This window comes from Delphinapterus leucas, chromosome 4 (genome assembly GCF_059928025.1).
Source record: "Delphinapterus leucas isolate spDelLeu-1000000601 "Yukka" chromosome 4, BTC_Dleu_Yukka2, whole genome shotgun sequence".
In the NCBI taxonomy this organism is placed as follows: Eukaryota; Metazoa; Chordata; class Mammalia; order Artiodactyla; family Monodontidae; genus Delphinapterus; species Delphinapterus leucas.
In genome coordinates, this window is record NC_143132.1 from 19,761,650 (window position 1) to 19,780,252 (window position 18,603).

Genomic DNA, 18,603 nt, shown 5'->3' on the forward strand with positions numbered 1-18,603 from the left:
CGATACCGGGCCACGGCCCGCGGATTGGGGACCCCTGATTTAAACTACCACGAGGGTGCGACTCTCTCTCTGAGTCCTCCCATGTGTCTATCCACACGTACTGTTTTTCCTGCTAATAAACACTTGTCACCCTACTTTCCGTCTTTGTGGGAATTCATTTCTGCAAAGCCGAAGGGCCAGGGGCCTTGTTACTGGCCACTGGTCTAGTGGCTAGGATTCAGTGCCCTCACTGCCACGGCCTGACTTCAATCTCTAGCAGGGAATCGAAATCGTGCTTCAAGCTGCTGCAGGCCAAGGTCACCCAAGATCAGGAAGCACTTGCTGAAAAGTGTGTGATAGAAGGAGAGAGGGAGCAAGGTGCTTCTCCTCCATCCCTCTTCTGAATAGGATTCTGGAAGGCCCTGATGTCACTGACAGTACCTAGATCTGACCACTGCCTCTTTCCCTGGCCCCTTCAGGCCTAGGGTGGAAATGACATTCCTGTTTTTTCCAGTCCCCGACTGTTGCTGTCTCCATTTTTCATTCTCAAACCTCTAAATAGTCTCCTTATTAAAGTCTTTTCAGTTAAACACTTCTGAGGGGTTCTTCTCCTTCCCGCATTCTGTTTAGTAGTGTGTTGGTGGTGGTGGTATGTTATAGGAAAGGTACTGAGCCCATGCTTAGTCTGGTCCTCATAGTAATTTAAGTCTTTGAAAGCAAACTTGACATTGAAGTTATACTGGTTCACTGACATAAAACTTTAATGATCTTCTGTACCCAGAGAGTACAAAGAGATCATTTGTATACCTTCAGTGTTGCTTAGAAATATGTAAACATTGTGAATACAGTGCCATAGGCATTTACTCCAAGGGTTCCTCTATTGAAAGTATTCAAACAAATAAACCCCAAACCAATCTGTTTTTATCCGAGCCTCACTCTCCAGCAGCTGCTGGGCTTTTGGGTTGGGGGAAGATCCATGACTTCCAGATTTTAGTGGTATGTGTGCACGGGAGGAATATGTGAATTCTTTAGCAGAAAGAAGAGAAGAAAATAATCACAGGATTGAAAACAAAATAAGATCAACAATTCATTAAGAAGAGGATTCTTACGGCTCTAAATGAATGTATGTACTTAAGCTGCTTGGGACTGTTGAGAAATCTCGGGAGAATACCGTATGCCTCACAAAAAGTGGGTTTATTAATAGAGCCAATTTAAAAGATGAATTTCAAGTAACACTAACCCCAGCTAATAACTGGTTAACACAAGTCTAAACTATAAGCTGCACAGATTTATGGGTTTGATTTTTTTTCTTGAAGAATGTGTATGTTCCTTTGACTTATGTTTATAACTTTTTATTTTAGACAGGTTTTAGATTTACAGAAAAGTTTTGAAGATAGTACAGAATTCCCATATACCTCATGCCCAGTTTCCCCTTTTGTTAATGTCTTAGGTTACATTTCAACTAATGAACTCGTATTGATACACTATTATTAACTAAAGTACATGCTTTATTCTGATTACCTTAGTTTTTACTGAATGTCTGTTTCTGTTCCAAGATTCTATCCAGTACACCACATGACATTTAGCTGTCAGGTCTCTTTAGGCTCCTCTTGGCTATAAAAGTTCCTCAGACTTTCTTTGTTTCTGACAGCCTTGACAGTTTTAAGGAGATTTTTGGGAGGGGGAACACAGGGGTTGAAGTACCTTTTTCATTACATCCTATTAAGGTTGTATACTATCAACATAACTTGTTACTAATGATGTCAATGCCCTATTTTTTGATGCATATATTCTAGGGTACTAGACTGAAAACCCTCTGAGGATGGAGGCTGTCTTGTTCTTTATTATGTATAAACTACATGCTGTAACTGCTAAAAATGACTAGTTTATGAATTTCCCAACCTTTTAACATGTGAGACATAAAGACCATGCAGAACCAGGCAGCGTTATTTTCCTCCCCCATAGGTTTGACAAAATTATGTAAAGCTGGCTACAAAATGTCATAATAAAAGTGGATGCATGCTGCATGAAACTGGGAAATCATATTTTTAGTGATGTCAAATGTCTTCTCATCTTATTGTTATACTATATTGCTCTTTGAAATTCTTTGTTTAAAATTCTTTTAAAAAGTCAGAAAAACATGTGACCCTACGTGTTTGACAACCCTGTTCCTCAGCCCCCCTACTCTTAATACCGAGAATCCAGAATCTTTTTTCATCAATTCCTTTGGGGGAGAGTCTACATTAACCTTCACAGATTTGGGGGTGGGGATGAGCACTTGTTCTGGGATTGCCTAGAATTTCATCAATGAAGAAGAATGCTGTGTCTTTTGAGTGTCTTTTGCTTACTGCAATGGCTGCAGGTGTGGGAAATGTCCTAACTAGCATTATCTGTGTTCCAAGGCTTAGAAACTTGTCATAGAAACCTCTGGGAGTCCAGTAAGGGCCTTCTCCCTTGCAGGTACGACACATTTCTTGTACCTAGACTATCTTTTTCTGTCTTAGGTTCTTTTTCTTTTCCTGAAGCTCAGTTTGCACCTGCAGAATATTCCTAGAATATGCAGAGAGAAAAGGAAGCAGCCTAAGGAAAATGAAGAAGTGTTGATTCTTTTCTTGATATGTTTTTCTTTTTTTACTCTAGTTTAGACAGCTTCACTGAGTTCATAACTTGGTGGTAAGCAGATTCACATTTTTACTTTCCATGATGACTCTTTTCCCAATCAATCTTCAGGAACTCTCTTCTTGTATAATTTTTCAGATCATATCAGGATCTTCTAAGTAACATGGAAAGATAAGTTTCCAGCTTACAAAATAATGCCAATGTACATATTACATTTGCTTTTTCTAAAAATACAAATAGCATAGGTTTTTTCCCAGCATATGCAAACTAACAATTAAACAAGACACTCATATTTGTAATTTGTTTTAGGAATATCTTTTTATTTATATTTTCATGTTTCAAGTATAAAAGATATGATATAATTTTGATTCTTTTGCATTTATTATATTCATTCTACTTCCATTAAAGTTGTTTATTAATAACTCTCAGACTCTGTTTTCTTCTTGAAAAGAATATCCATTTCAGAAGCCTGTGATTATGTATCTTAATTCTATTTGGTCAAGTAAAATGATGTAAAATTATCTCTTGTATGTTAAAGAGTATTGCTGATTCTTATTCAATAGGTTGACATCAGGTGGGGAGATGGAAAGACAGTGTACTACTTGATTGACATAAGCAAATCTTATATACTATAACTTGAACATATAGTCCTCTTGCCCTTCGTCAATTTGCCAGACATCATTTGGGGCCATATTAGCTTTATTTGCTATGAACAGTTATATTTATTAATGCAACTATTATTTATTTAGCACTCACTATGAGGTAAGCATTGTGTTAGACATTGGGTATCTAAGACATACAAAACAGATGAGGTTTCTGCATTCAAGACGTTTATAGTCTAGTAAGAGAAAAGGTATTTTATTTAATTAATTATTTTTTAAGGTTTTTAAAAGTAAATTTATTTTTTCCTCTTACATACAGTCCATACAAGCTGTGATTTCTGTAAGATTCTATTAATTAAAAGTTTATTTAATATACAAGATAGATAAACAGCAAGGACCTATTGTATAACAAAGGAACTATATTCAATATCTTTCTTTTTTAAGTTTTTATTTTATATTGTATTATAGACTATTAACAATGTTGTGATAGTTTCAGGTGCACAGCAAAGCGACTCAGCCATACATATACATGCATCCATTCTCCCTCAGATTCTTCTCCCATCCAGGTTGCCACATAACATTGAGCAGGGTTCCCTGTGCTATACAGTAGGTCCTTGTTGGTTATCCTTTTTAAATATAGCAGTGTGTACATGTCAGTCCCAAACTCCCTAACTATCCCTTCCCTCCACCCTTCTCTCTGGTACCATAAGTTCGTTCTCTAAGTCTGTGAGTCCGTTTCTGTTTTGTAAATACGTTCATTTGTATCATTTCTTTTTAGATTCCTCATATAAGCGATATCATATGATATTTCTCTTTCTCTGACTTACTTCACTCAGTATGACAGTCTTTAAGTCCATCCATGTTGCTGCAAATGGCATTATTTTTCTTTTTTATGGCTAATAGTTCATTGTATATATGTACCACATCTTCTGTATCCATTCCTCCGTTGATGGACATTTAGGTTGCTTCCATGTCTTGGCTATTGTAGACAGTGCTGCAGTGGACATTGGGGTGCATGGATCCTTTCAGATCATGTTTTTCTCAGGGTATATGCCCAGGAGTGGGATTGCAGGATCATATGGTAGCTCTACTTTTAGTTTTTTAAGGAACCTCCATACTGTTCTCCATAGTGGCTGTACCAATTTACATTACCATCAACAGTGTAGGAGGGTTCCCTTCTCTCCACACCCTCTCCAGCATTTATTGTTTGTGGATTTTTTGATGATAGCCATTTTGATTGGTGTGAGGTGATATCTAATTGTAGTTTTGATTTGCCTTTCTCTCATCATTAATGATGTTGAACATCTTTTCATGTGCCTCTTGGTCATCCATATGTCTTCCTTGGAAAAATGTATATTAAGTCTTCTGCCCATTTTTTGATTGGGTTGTTTGTTTTGATGATATTAAGCCGCATAAACTGTTTGTAGATTTTGGAGACTAATCCCTTGTCGGTCACCTCGTTTGCAAATATTTTCTCCCAATCTGTGGGTTGTCTTTTTGTTTTGTTTATGGTTTCCTTTGCTGTGCAAAAGCTTTTGAGTTTAATTAGGTCCCATTTGTTTATTTTTGTTTTTATTTCCATTATTCTGGGAGACGGATAGAAAAAGATATTGCCACAATTTATGTCAGAGAGGGTTCTGTCTATGTTTTCCTCTAGGAGTTTTATAGTGTCTGGTCTCACATTTAGGTTTTTAACACATTTTGAGCTTATTTTTGTGTATGGTGTTAAAGAATGATCTAATTTCACTTTTTTACATGCAGCTGTCCAGTTTTCCCAGCACTATTTGTTGAAGAGGCTGTCTTTCCACCATCATATAGTCTTGGAGAGAAGGTACTTTAAAATGGTTACAAACCAAAGATAAATATACAACTCTGGAAAATGCTATAAAGCTGAGGTATACTATATACTTTTAAACTTAGTTTTATTTGAGATATAGTAAACGAAATTTACACTTTGGGAGTGTACAATTTAGTGCTTGTTTGTTTGGTTGTTTTTTTAGTATATTCAGAAGATTGTGCAACTGTCACCATTATCTAATTCCAGAACATTTTTATCACCCCTTAAAGAACTCTGTCAATATCCATTACCAGTCATTCTCTATCCCCTTTCCCCTATCCTGTAATCTGCTTTGTTTTAATGGGTTTGTTTATGCTAGACACATCATGTAAATGGAGTCATATAATATGGAGCCATTGTGTCTGACTTCTTTCATTCAGCATAATGTTTTCAAGGTTTGTCCATGTTGTAGCATGAATATATCAATACTTTATTTTTTTATGAATCTAAATAATATTTCATTAATCTAAATAATATTCCATTGTATGGACATACCCTTTTTGTTTACCCCTTTCACTAGGTGATGGACATTTGCATTATTTCCATTTTTTAGCTCTTATAAATAATGCTGCTGTGAACATTTGTGTACAAATTTTTGTTTGAACATATGTTTTTGATTTTGGGGAGTATATAACTCAGAGTAGGATAGTTGGATCACATGGTACCCCTATACGTAATTTTTTGAGGAACTACCAAACCTTTTCCCAAGTTACTATACCATTTTACATTTCCATTAGCAATGTACAATGGTTCCAATTTCTTTATATTCTTTCAAACAGTTACTATTGGCGACCTTTTTTTATTATAGACCATCCTAGTAGGTATGAAGTGTTAACTCATTGTTTTGATTTGTATTTTCTTAATGATTAATGATGTTAATATCTTTTCATGTACTTATTGGTCATTTGTATACTTTTTTAGAGAAACATCTATTCAGATGATTTGCCTGTTTTTAATTGGGTTATTTATCATAAAATAGTGTTTTTATATGTTCATTTTTTGAGTTATTTTCTTAGTTGTTGCTCTGGGACATGCAGTTAACGTCTTATAACAATCTAGTTATAAAGTTATTCAGTCCTGTAGATCACATTTAAGAGTTTAGTCTCTATTCTAAGGGTACAGGGAGATCACCAGAGGGTTTTAGGTAGAAGGGTGGTCAGTATGGACTTAGGGAGATCAGTTAGTGAGGAGAAAGAGAGATGATAGCTGTTAGGCTGAATATGGAAGGGAGTGGAAATAAAAAAAAACTGGATAGATTAGAGAGATATTTAGGAAATAAAATTAACTGGGCCATTGGTGGATTGAAGGCAAAGTTTGAGGAAGAAATTCACAAAAGAACTTGGCTTTCCTGTCGTTTCTTCACCTCATGGTCTGTTCTCTTGGCTAAAGTGTCTGATAACTACTACCAGCATTTCATCTTGGATGAATGCACAACGTGTGAAGTAAAATTGCCATGAAGTATAGTCACTGTCAGTACAAGTACAGTGGTCTCTCTCACTACCACTTGACAAAATGTAAGAAACTTCTTAGAGGCAGAAGAATTGACAGAATCTCTGGTTACCAAGAGAATAGAGACAGGAGAAGAGACATGGGAGAATGGTTAGTGCTGAAACAAAACAAAATCAAACACGTCTTTCTCCTCCTCTTAGGATTTTGTGGATATCAAAACACAAAAATAATCTATTCTTAAAAAACAGCTATCTTGGGCTTCCTTGGTGGCGTAGTGGTTGAGAGTCCACCTGCCGATGCAGGGGACACGGGTTTGTGCCCCGGTCTGGGAAGATCCCAGATGCCGCGGAGTGGCTGGGCCCGTGAGCCATGGCCACTGAACCTGCGCGTCCGGAGCCTGTGCTCTGCAACGGGAGAGGCCACAACAGTCAGAGGCCCACGTAACGCAAAAAAACCCCCCAAAAAAACAGCTATCTTTTTTCTTGTAATCACTTTTTGACATCTCAGGTTTGATTTGTCTAATAGTTCAAAATATTTTCACTAAGATTCTCACCTATCCTGACATATCCACAAGTTATCTGTTTATTTGCATCTCTAATCCTGTCCCTGAGCTTTACAATAGCACAGCTATTGCTGCAGTTCTACTTCCAATAACCTCTCATGGGTAACATTAATAGTCCATTCCCAAATAGCCCACTTATTGCTTTAAAAGTTTTTCAATGATTCAGTACATTAGTAGCAAGTTGGAAATTATGGCAATATCAGAAATCATGAACATCCAAATGAATTGTTTAATCAGGGTAGAAAGTCTGTTATACAGGTAGAGGACCACAAATACCATAGAGTAATACATGTTATTTAAATATTGAAATGGTACCAGGATGTATTAATCATATAAAAATGCAGCATAGCATTATTTCACAAATATAAAAAAAAGACATAAATCTTTGATGTAGAAATTCCACATCTAGTATTATATTATAAAGGTCAACAGTTACTTTCACTAAAAGAGTATTTGGAATATGATTTCAGCATTATCTGACAACGTCATGAATTATAAACATACTATTTCAATAGGAAATAGTTAAAATTATGATAAAAAATCATGAAAAAGGATGAGATCATTCTGTGTGTACTTATATGGAGACATCTTCATGAAATATTTTTAAGAGGAAAAACAAGGTGTAAAACAGTCTGTAAAATGTATTATTATGTGGAAATAAGAACATGTACATGGTTATACATCCAAAGACTATCTCTGAAAAGAGCCATAGGCAACTGGTAATAATAGTTAACCTAGGAATGGGAACTGATAGGCTGAGAAGTTTGGAAACGGGAAGTATTGTGTGTGCTTTTTTGGCCCATACTTTCTTGTATTTTTTAATGCTGTACTGTGCATATCTTTACGGCATGTTCTATCTATCTAGCTATTTTTTTGTACACACATATACATCAAAATAAATACACAGTGTATTTGTCAGAGTTCTCCAGGGAAACAGAACCAAATATCTATCTATATATAGAGAGAGATATATACATCTCTATTTTTATCTTTATCTCTCTCTCTGTATATATTCCTGCCTGGCTAGAAAATCAGGGAGAGTTTCTATGTTGCAATCTTGAAGACAATTCCTTTTTCTTCAGGAAACCTCAGTCTTTGCTCTTAAGGCTTTCAACTGATTGGGTGAAGCTCACTATGGAGAATGATATGCTTTACTTAGTCTGCAGATTTAAATGTAAATTGCAGTAAATATTACCTTCAAAGCAGTGGCTAGACTGGTATTTGATTAACAACTGTGCACCATAGCCTGGCCAAGTTGACACAAAATTAACTATCACACATACACTGAGAATTTGGGGTTTAGAAATGAAGAGCATTTCTACAAATTGGACAAAGGAGAAACAAGTCAATGAAAGATCTTCATGATCTACAGATAATTTTCCCCTAAAAATACCATCTATTCAAGTAAGATATAAAGAAATAGAGATAAGATCAGCAAATAAACAGACTTTCTGTTAAACACATGCCTTTAGATAGAAATTCTCTAGTTAAGATAATATACAGTTGACCCTCTGTATCCACAAGCTTTGCGTCTGCAGATTCAATCAACCGTGGATCAAAATTATCTAAAAAAACATTCCAGAAAGTTCTGGAAAGCAAAACTTAATTTTGTCATGCACTGGCTGGCAACTATTTATATAGCATTTACATTGTATTAGATATTGTATGTAATCTAGAGATGATTTAAAGTGTACTGGAGAATGTACATAAATTACATGTAAATAAACACCATTTTATATAAGGAAACTGAGCTCTGTGGATTTTGGTATCTGTGGAAGTTCTGGGAACAAATCCCCTGCAGATACCAAGGGACAATTATAACCTTTCCTTCCCTGGTATCATTGTATCTAGAAATGGGTGATGTCCCAGTAAGGATAGTAGAAGAAAATGGAGATCCATAATTGAAGGAAAAAAAAAAAAAAACCTAAAGGGTTTATAGAAATGCATCAGATCAACGTGTTGTACTGTACACTTTAAACTTACACAATGTTATTTGTCAAATATAGCTCAATAAAGTTGGGATAAAATAAAATAAAATGAAACAAAAACAAAATAAAACAAAAAACTACAGTGTTTGAAGCATTCCTGTTAGTGAGACTCCCCTACCTCATAGTAGTTAGCAGAGGTTTTATGTATCACAGGCAGTTGGGTTGGTCATGAGATAAAAGGGACAAGAACACAAGAAAGTGATGTAGGAGGCAAGGTAAGTGATCCAGTCTCACTTTTCAGAAGTATTCAGCCTAAGAATAAGCAAGTCTGCAGTTTGGAAGTTTGCAAGGAAAATGGACAGTTTAAACAACTCCAAAAGAGTATATTCCACAGCTTGGGGATTTAGGAAACAAAGAAAGAAACTTTGGACTAGGAGCTTGCAATTCTTGGAATAGGATTTTCTAAAAGACTAACTTTCAGTGAAAGACATAATAATATTCCAGATATTTAAATGTTATTACATTTGTGGAAGAGAGCTATGCAGTCTGTGTAGCTATAAAGATAAACTGGAGATCAAGGTGTTGCTGATGGACAAAGACTCAGGTTCAATTTTAAGTAGATTTTTAGAACACTGTGCTCTCCATAGCAGCAATAGGAAGCCATGGGAGGTGATGAATATTTTAACATTATGCATAGTTTAGCAGAAAAAAGATGGCCAGGGAAGTAAATATAGTCATCATGGCTAAATTTGATGTGGCTAGGCTGGATAACTTTAAGGTTTTATGATTCTAAAATTTATAGTCTCTGAAACTAAAATATATTTTGTCTTAAATAAACGAGCATAGCTACGCTCATGAATATCTGAAGGCAGAAATTAACATACACTTCAGCATCTCTCACTATTTCAAACTTTTGATATCACTTTTAAAGTAGTGTGCAAAAAATGTTCATAAAGTGCAAAGTTTCAGACAAGAGTTTTATTTTTAGTATTCTTGTTCTATGGACTGATTGTTAAGTCAAATTGTAGTCACTTAAGATTTTACAAAAAATTGTTTCCCTTCTTTTAGGACACTGTAGGCAAGCATGAAGACTGAATTATGTGATAAAATTTTGGAAGATGGAAACTAAACACATTACTTTTACAAAGAAGGTGAAATAAGGAGTTTCATACGGTTTCCAGGCGTTTGGATTTCATTGGCCTATACAATGATTTTTGCACTTCAGAGACAGAGGACCAGCAAAGGGTAGTCAATGGGGTTTTTTGACTAAGTCTATATTAAAGAAAAAACAAGAGAAAATAAACTCTAATAGTTCTACCATTTCCTGGAAGAAAGAACTTTTAATACATAAAATATAATTCAGTCTCTAAGTTTTATTCAAAATATTGTACTAACTGTGCTTTTACTAATTGACCAGTCAGAACAGACAGTAGCTACTAAGATCAGCACTTAATGAACATAATCTTGGAAGAAAGCAGAGCCCTTCATGTTTCATATTTTAGAGTAACAAAAACTTACTTATTTTATTCCATTTGCCAGGCTGCATGAAATTTTGGTGGACAAGTATAAATGCTCATGGACCAGCATTTGCAGTGTTCACTTGGGATAATTTTTACGTGACCAGAACACCTAGAGTTGCTCCATAACAAGGCAGTGAGGAATTTAGAATGCTTTTGAAAAGTATAGAATGTCAGTCTATGAATTCACTTTCTTAGGATTTTAAGGGAAATGTTGGTCCCTTAGGAATGAATTATAAAAATAGGCATATAATACTCAGTATAGAGGAAAAATGGGCAACAGAAGACATGGGTCCAGTTCTGAGAATGTTTCAACCTAATTAGAGAAAGACAATATAGGTGTATGAAATGATGGGAAAGTAACTTTAAGCCAATTTATCAGTAAGCATCTTATAGGGGCTTTAGCCCAAATATATAAATGCTAAGGTAATCTAAAACAAAGAGCTTATTAAATAGAAGTAATTTTAATCTGAGAAGACTTCATAAGGTTTTCCAGTGCAAAATATCTTGTTTTTTTAATCTATACGAATATTAATTTGCCTATGTGTTACAAACAAGTATTAGAGATCTATAATTAAACATTAGATGTTCGGTTTAAAGTTTCAGAACAGGCTAGTCAGGGAGAAGTGTATTCATGGTACATCTTTGTTTTATGCTCATAGTTGCATCCAAGTCTTCTTGACATACTTACTGGATGCTTTGTAACTTTAGGTGCAGTAGCTGCTCTATAGTAAATAAATTGATACATTAAATATTCAGTAAAGCCACAGTCATGAACTTGCTGGGCATACAGAAAAATGAAAATGATTTTCTCTTCTTGGCTCCTGCTTTGATTTTACATTTTAAAATTAGATTTCACTCGTGCCTTCCAAATTGGTAGCTTGCATCATCTGCTGCCTTCATCAACTACATTCTGTTTTTACTCACCTTCTTTTTTTTAATGGCATACATCCAAAAGGAAAATTACTTGAATTGAAAGGGGAGACATATTTGGCATTTTTTTTTCTGAAGCAGTATATCAGAAACCAGATAAGTATACATGATTTATCTTACCCTTGTTGGAATCTAAAAAGCACATGGACTTTCTCATGAGATAGCCAAAAGCACCTTTTTTTTTGACAACACAAATTATTTCAAACAAATCAAGTAGCCATTTATAAAGTTTTATGTTTTAGGGTATTGCATATATTCTCCAGTGAGTAAATTTGAAAAGGCACCATTTCAATAAAAACTAGAAATACACACACATGTGTTTGTGTATAAGTGTACTGGAAGTCTCTCTCACTCCATGATAATGACAGTATCAGAAAAAAGCAAATTGGGAACAATTTAAGAAAATCCAAACCACTCTGTAAGAAATTTATAGGTCACTAGCCTGGAGAACCAAATTTGTTTTTCTGAGGTGTTTATCAAAAGGAGACATCTAATATGTCATGGGAAATTCAACTCAGGAAATTGGAAATCTCTCAGAATTGAACAAATTGTCCTGACTGAAAGGACAGCTGAAGTTTGCATAGAAGCAGTTTTGAATTGAGGCTACTCAAGCATCCAGTGTGGATGGAGACTGAAAACTAAGACCATCTGTCAACATAGCAACAATTTACTGCAGCAAATTCTTATCTTGGAACATCAAACTGATAACCAGTAAATAATGCCATCAATTTTAGGAATTTTTGTTAATCAAATTATTCAAGCACACAGTTTGCTTATCTGGGAAAAGAGCTGTCCTTTTAGGATAATAGTTTGTCATCAAAACATACTCAGGACATTTGACTCACTATGTCCACCAAGCCTTAAATTACTATCTTGCAAACTTTCCCAAATCCAACCTGTTGCCTACCTTGAAAATCTTGCCTTAAATTATTCAAAGCCATGTCCCCAAATCTTGTAAATTTCTTATCTTAAATTTCCCCTCTACAGACCTACTGGCACATCTCAACGTGGAAATCTCTCTCTCTCTCGTAAATTTAATGAATTTAGCTTTGCTCAATCATCATATTTTTGTCATGGTCTTTTAAAGGAAATTAAATGAAATTAAATTAAATAGTAATTGAATATTAGAATAGGTAAATCAAAAGTCAAATAGTTTTCAGGTATTGGTGTGATAAGACATTATAAAAGTCACAAACTTGAACAGTAATAAAATTACTGCTTTATTAAAAACAAGGATTTGAAGAATTTAGGTTATGTTTTTCTGACTTCAGAAGTCTTATATCCAATAATGTTTATATTCTCATGCTAGTCATGCTATTCTCTGTCAAGTGTTTGGGGGACACTCTAGTAGATCAATATTCTTCCTTCCTTTCCTTCTTTCTTCTTGACATCCAATATTTTATGATAGTGTTTTTTATTGTTTTTCGGTACGCGGGCCTCTCACTGTTGTGACCCCTTCCGTTGTGGAGCACAGGCTCCGGACGTGCAGGCCCAGTGGCCATGGCTCACGGGTCTAGCCGCTCCGCGGCATGTGGGATCCTCCCAGACCGGGGCACGAACCCGTGTCCCCTGCATCGGCAGGCGGACTCTCAACCACTGCGCCACCAGGGAAGCCCTATGATAGTGTTTTGTTCCTTTTAATTTCTTGTTATTTTCATCATTTATAGACCTCCCAGAGTAGTCTTTACCCCAATGAAAGACTATTTATTGAAGGTCTGCTTGTCCTTTATACATTTCTATCTATTAGCAAATACTCTGGGCATTTTCTAATTAAATCACCTCATTGTCTTTGGGTGATGGAAAGTCTGCATTTATGAATGACAAGTGTAGAAGACCTATAATTTCCCAATACTATTGGTGAACAAAAAAACTTGGAAAGATTGATAAACATTAAGGGGATTGTACCTATAAAATGTATAGTAAGAGCATTTTTGCAGTTTTTACCGAATAAACACCATAATGACTGCTTGTCAGTATTTCTGAAATATCATAATCATTGGAAGAAATTTAATGCACTATTGATTACTTTTATTGAAGATAAAAACAAAATAGTATGCTAAGGCTACATTAATGTCTCATTAACATAAAGAGATTTTTTGTTGTTGTTAGCTCGGCAATTTACAATATAGTGCTTCCATCGTTGATATTAGGCCTCCAGGAGCAGGAACGACCGCTTCTCAGACTTGGAGACGTAAACTGAGAGTCAGGAAAAGGGGAATGTTGAAAGCACACTGTTATTTGAGGAACTTGTAATAAAGAGTAGAAAATGCAATTGAGGTCAGAGGCACACTCCTGAAGATGACTGGGTGGATTGGAGCCTGTCCCCAGGGCCACCTTGGGAAGCATGTGCTTCCATGAGCAGAGCTACATGAGGGAAAGAGCCTGGGTCATTGTGTCACACCTGGAGGAGAGTCATCCCCTTCCAGGAACACTTGAATTGAACAGCGACAAGCTGACTCCACATAAAACCATGAAATTGTAAGACCCAGCCATTTCCAGTTGATTTCTCCTGAGTTCTTAGAATTGAAATCTAGGTCTCTTAGTTAATACTTTTGGAGATTCAGTTCTCTACACCTGACAGACTGCTTTGACCAAACACAAAGGCATGAGAAGACTTCAGAGAAGGGAGATCTCTGGGACCTTTGTAGGCAGGACCTGAGGAAACTTGAAATCAAGAGAATGAGCCTCACCCAGGGATGTGGGCCCTGACAGACTTATGTGCAGAGAAGAGGGTATCACATGGGAGTGCTTTAAACTTCTAGGTTTGCTGTAGGACCAGGTGGGGCCTGGAGTAGCAGATCTCCAGGCTGTAGTCAGCCATTTCCACTTCCCCTCATCTACTGTGTAAGTAATGTAATTTTCTTTTCATGCAGTGAGCTGAGCAAAGTTAGGGAACACTGTTTTCTAGTACCTGGCTGGCTTCCCCGTCCCTCAGTCCAGCTATTGGACTACGCTGTTTGCTTGGCACTGTACACGTTAGACATGGATATTCCACAGGGTTTCCTGTGATCACTTGTGGCCCACAGGATGCTGGCAGTTAAAGACAGAGCCTTCCCCTGAGATGTCTTTTCAACAAGTCCTGGAGCAGCTTTGCATTCATCATCACTGCTCTGATGATGACATATTAATACTTGAGACAAGTTCCAAGTCTCCTTGGGTGTCCCTGGGAGATACTGACATGAACAGCTGTGATGGTTTTTGTAGTAAAGAGACAACACATATTAAGAAGGGAAAATGAGATAGCCAAAAGTTGCTCCATCCGGGTTGAAGGCTATAGAAAAAGCAGTGAGAAGAATGGAATAACAGCACAAGCCAATGAAGCCCTCAAGTCACCTGTGGTGGAAACCAGCCCTTCAATGTGACAAACCCTGTATTTAGTGACACTGAATACAAATCTGAGCAGGGCTTCACTTGAGGATATAGTAGAATTTCTTAAAAAAAGGACAGAAAAACGAGCCCTTAAGTTTTCCCAAGTGACTGATGCCAAACACATCTTAAAACACAGCACAACTGGTAATGCTGGCTAATGTCAAATCCAAATTCAGGTCTTTCCTAAGTGGCCATTTTTGCTTCTGCTGCTACACCTGCAGTCCAGGGAGGCCCAGATGTGTCAGGGATCCTCTGGGTCATCAGGTCTCCTAGGAAGGAGGTGGGTCACACTGTGAAGGCTCAGGGATTCCAAGTCCCCTACAGCTTTAACAGAACAGGTCAGAACAAACAAATTTGAAGAATCATGAGCACACTTCATCTTATTCCACTGAAAGTGTGTGTGTGTTATTGTATTCATTAACAAAAATTTGTTTAATGAATATCTATTGAGTTTCTTCGATGTCTTCAAAATTATTCTAGATGCTTGTGATGCAGTGATGGAAAAATAACCGGATAAGGTCTTTGGACCCACAGAGCTTACATTCTTACATATCAAGGTCATATGATAATGAACAAATAAACAAACAGATGGTAATATGTGCTCTGTGAACAATCGCAACAGGGATTATAGGATAACACTAAAGCTGTAACTAGTCATGTGGTCATAGCTGGTATTTATAACTACTATTTTCCACTATACATTCACTCTTTTTGCCCTTAGCAAGTTTTTCAGTTGGTCATGGTTCTTTACCTGGCTGGGGTAAACCAAACTTTTATTCCTGTAGGATCTGTGCCATTAGTAGTCCTGCCTGGATTGGCTGTTGTAGTTTTCCACTAACTTTAATCACAGGACATGGTAATACTGAAAGTCACCCTAAGAGGTCTCCTACGTATTCCAGACATACTCTTCCCTTTAACAAGGATGGAGGAAAAAAAGAAAAAAAAAAACATTTGCCAGATCAATAACTGCATGCCAGATACTAGGGTATGTGTTCATTTTCTCAAGCAATGAAACCAATTAAACAGTTGCAATTGGAGTTACCACTTGGTTAAATTTATGATAATCCACTGTCAGACTCCAAGATCTGTCTTCTGTACAGACCAAATAGGCTAGCTGAATGGGGAAGTGGTGAGAATCACCACCTGTGCATCTGTCTTTTAAGTCCTTCATGGTGACACTAATCTCTGCAATCCTTCCAGGGACACAATATTGCTTTGGTTTACTATTTTTTCTGGGTAGTAACAGTTCTGGTGGTTTCCTCTTGGCCTTTTCTACCACTGTAGCCCACACTCTATATCTCAGGGAACCAATGTGGAAATTCTGCCAGCAGACAGCCTTCAGATTGGAATTGCTGCATTGGATTTTCCCTATATCTCCAGTTTCTGGCCTGCTCTGCAGATTTTGGACTTGTCAGCCTCCATAAACATGTGAGTCAATTCCTTAAAGTCTCTATTTCTCTACACACACACACACACACGCACACACACACACACACACACACACCCCTTATTGGTTCTGTTTATCTGGAAACCCTGACTAATACAGACTTTATATTAGTCAGGGTTCTCTAATATCTAAACACTAAATGTTATGAGCTGAATTTTGGTCCCTCAAAATTCATATGTTGAAGTCCCAACCCCTGCTACCTCAGAATATAACCATATCTGGAGATAAGGTCTTTAGAAAGGTGATTCAAATGAGGCTGCTAGGGTGGGACCTTTATCCAGTATGACTGGTGTCCTTATAAAAAGGAGAAATTTGGACACACAAGGAGACATTAGGGGTACCCATGCCCCGAGGAACGTCCATGTGAGGACACAGAGAGAAGGCAGCCTTCTTGAAGCCAAGGAGAGAGTCCTCAGGAGAATCAAAAACCTGCCAGTACTTTGATCTAGCCTCCAGAACTGTGAGAAAATAAATTTCTGTTAAATCTTCCGGTGGTATTTTGTTATGGCAACTCTAGCGAATGAATTCACAAGGCATTGTTGGAATTTTTCCTATCATTGCCAGTGTTAAAATTATAATTTTACTTCAGATAGCTGCAGAAAATATTTCCCAAATTAATTAGAAACTCCACTATTTGTTTTTGCTTAGGGTTCAGAATTTCCAAGGTTTATAACTGACTCAGGATCATTTTGTATGTTTGCTCCATTTATATAGGTATGGTTTTCTGTACATTGTCACAAGAACAGCAAGGTGGAATCTGTAGCCTATTTCCTAAATAGTTGTTCCACTAACCAGGATAAACTGCAGCCCTTATCCTGGTGCCTGTGCACAGAATATTCTTTCTCCTAGTGAAGCAGAGAACAGCATATCCCTTGACAGTTTATTTCTAAGGTGATTTTATCTTACTTTGAAACATCATTGTGCAAATGTGGAGTGTGACTGTAAACCATGAGTGTTTTTGGAGTATATTAAATTTTCAAAATATGTCCCTTTATCCATTCAAAAAGGAAATATTCAGACTTTTGCAGAAAAGAATGGGGCTGAAACTATTTATATTTATTTGTTGGTTGTGTGTATATGTATGTGTGTGTTTGGGGGGGGGAAACAAAAACTGTAGGGTAGAATATAAATTTTACATGAAACCACATTTTACATGATTATTGTGCAAGTTTTATTTTATTTTATTTTTTTTAACATCTTTTTTGGGGTATAATTGATTTACAATGGTGTGTTAGTTTCTGCTTTACAACAAAGTGAATCAGTTATACATATACATATGTTCCCATATGTCTTCCCTCTTGCATCTCCCTCCTTCCCACTCTCCCTATCCCACCCCTCCAGGCTGTCACAAAGCACCGAGCTAATATCCCTGTGCCATGCGGCTGCTTCCCACTAGCTATCTACCTTACTACGTTTGTTAGTGTGTATATGTCCATGACTCTCTCTCGCCCTGTCAAAGCTCACCCTTCCCCCTCCCCTTATCCTCAAGTCTGTTCTCCAGTAGGTCTGCGTCTTTATTCCTGTCTTACCCCTACGTTCTTCATGACATTTTTTCCCTTAAATTCCATATATATGTGTTAGCATACGGTATTTGTCTTTTTCTTTCTGACATACTTCACTCTGTATGACAGACTCTAGGTCTATCCATCTCATTACAAATAACTCAATTTCGTTTCTTTTTAAGGCTGAGTAATATTCCATTGTATATATGTGCCACATCTTCTTTATCCATTCATCTGATGATGGGCACTTAGGTTGTTTCCATCTCCGGGCTATTGTAAATAGAGCTGCAATGAACATTTTGGTACATGACTCTTTTTGAATTTTGGTTTTCTCAGGGTATATGCCCAGTAGTGGGATTGCTGGGTCATATGGTAATTCTATTTGTAGTTTTTTAAGGAACCTCCATACTGTTCTCCATAGTGGCTGAACCAATTCACATTCCCACCAGCAGTGCAAGAGTGTTCCCTTTTCTCCACACCCTCTCCAGCGTTTATTGTTTCTAGATTTTTTGATGATGGCCATTCTGACTGGTGTGAGATGATATCTCATTGTAGTTTTGATTTGCATTTCTCTAATGATTAATGATGTTGAGCATTCTTTCATGTGTTTGTTGGCATTCTGTATATCTTCTTTGGAGAAATGTCTATTTAGGTCTTCTGCCCATTTTTGGATTGGGTTGTTTGTTTTCTTGTTATTGAGCTGCATGAGCCGCTTGTAAATTTTGGAGATTAATCCTTTGTCAGTTGCTTCATTTGCAAATATTTTCTCCCATTCTGAGGGTTGTCTTTTGGTCTTGTTTATGGTTTCCTTTGCTGTGCAAAAGCTTTGAAGTTTCCTTAGGTCCCATTTATTTTTGTT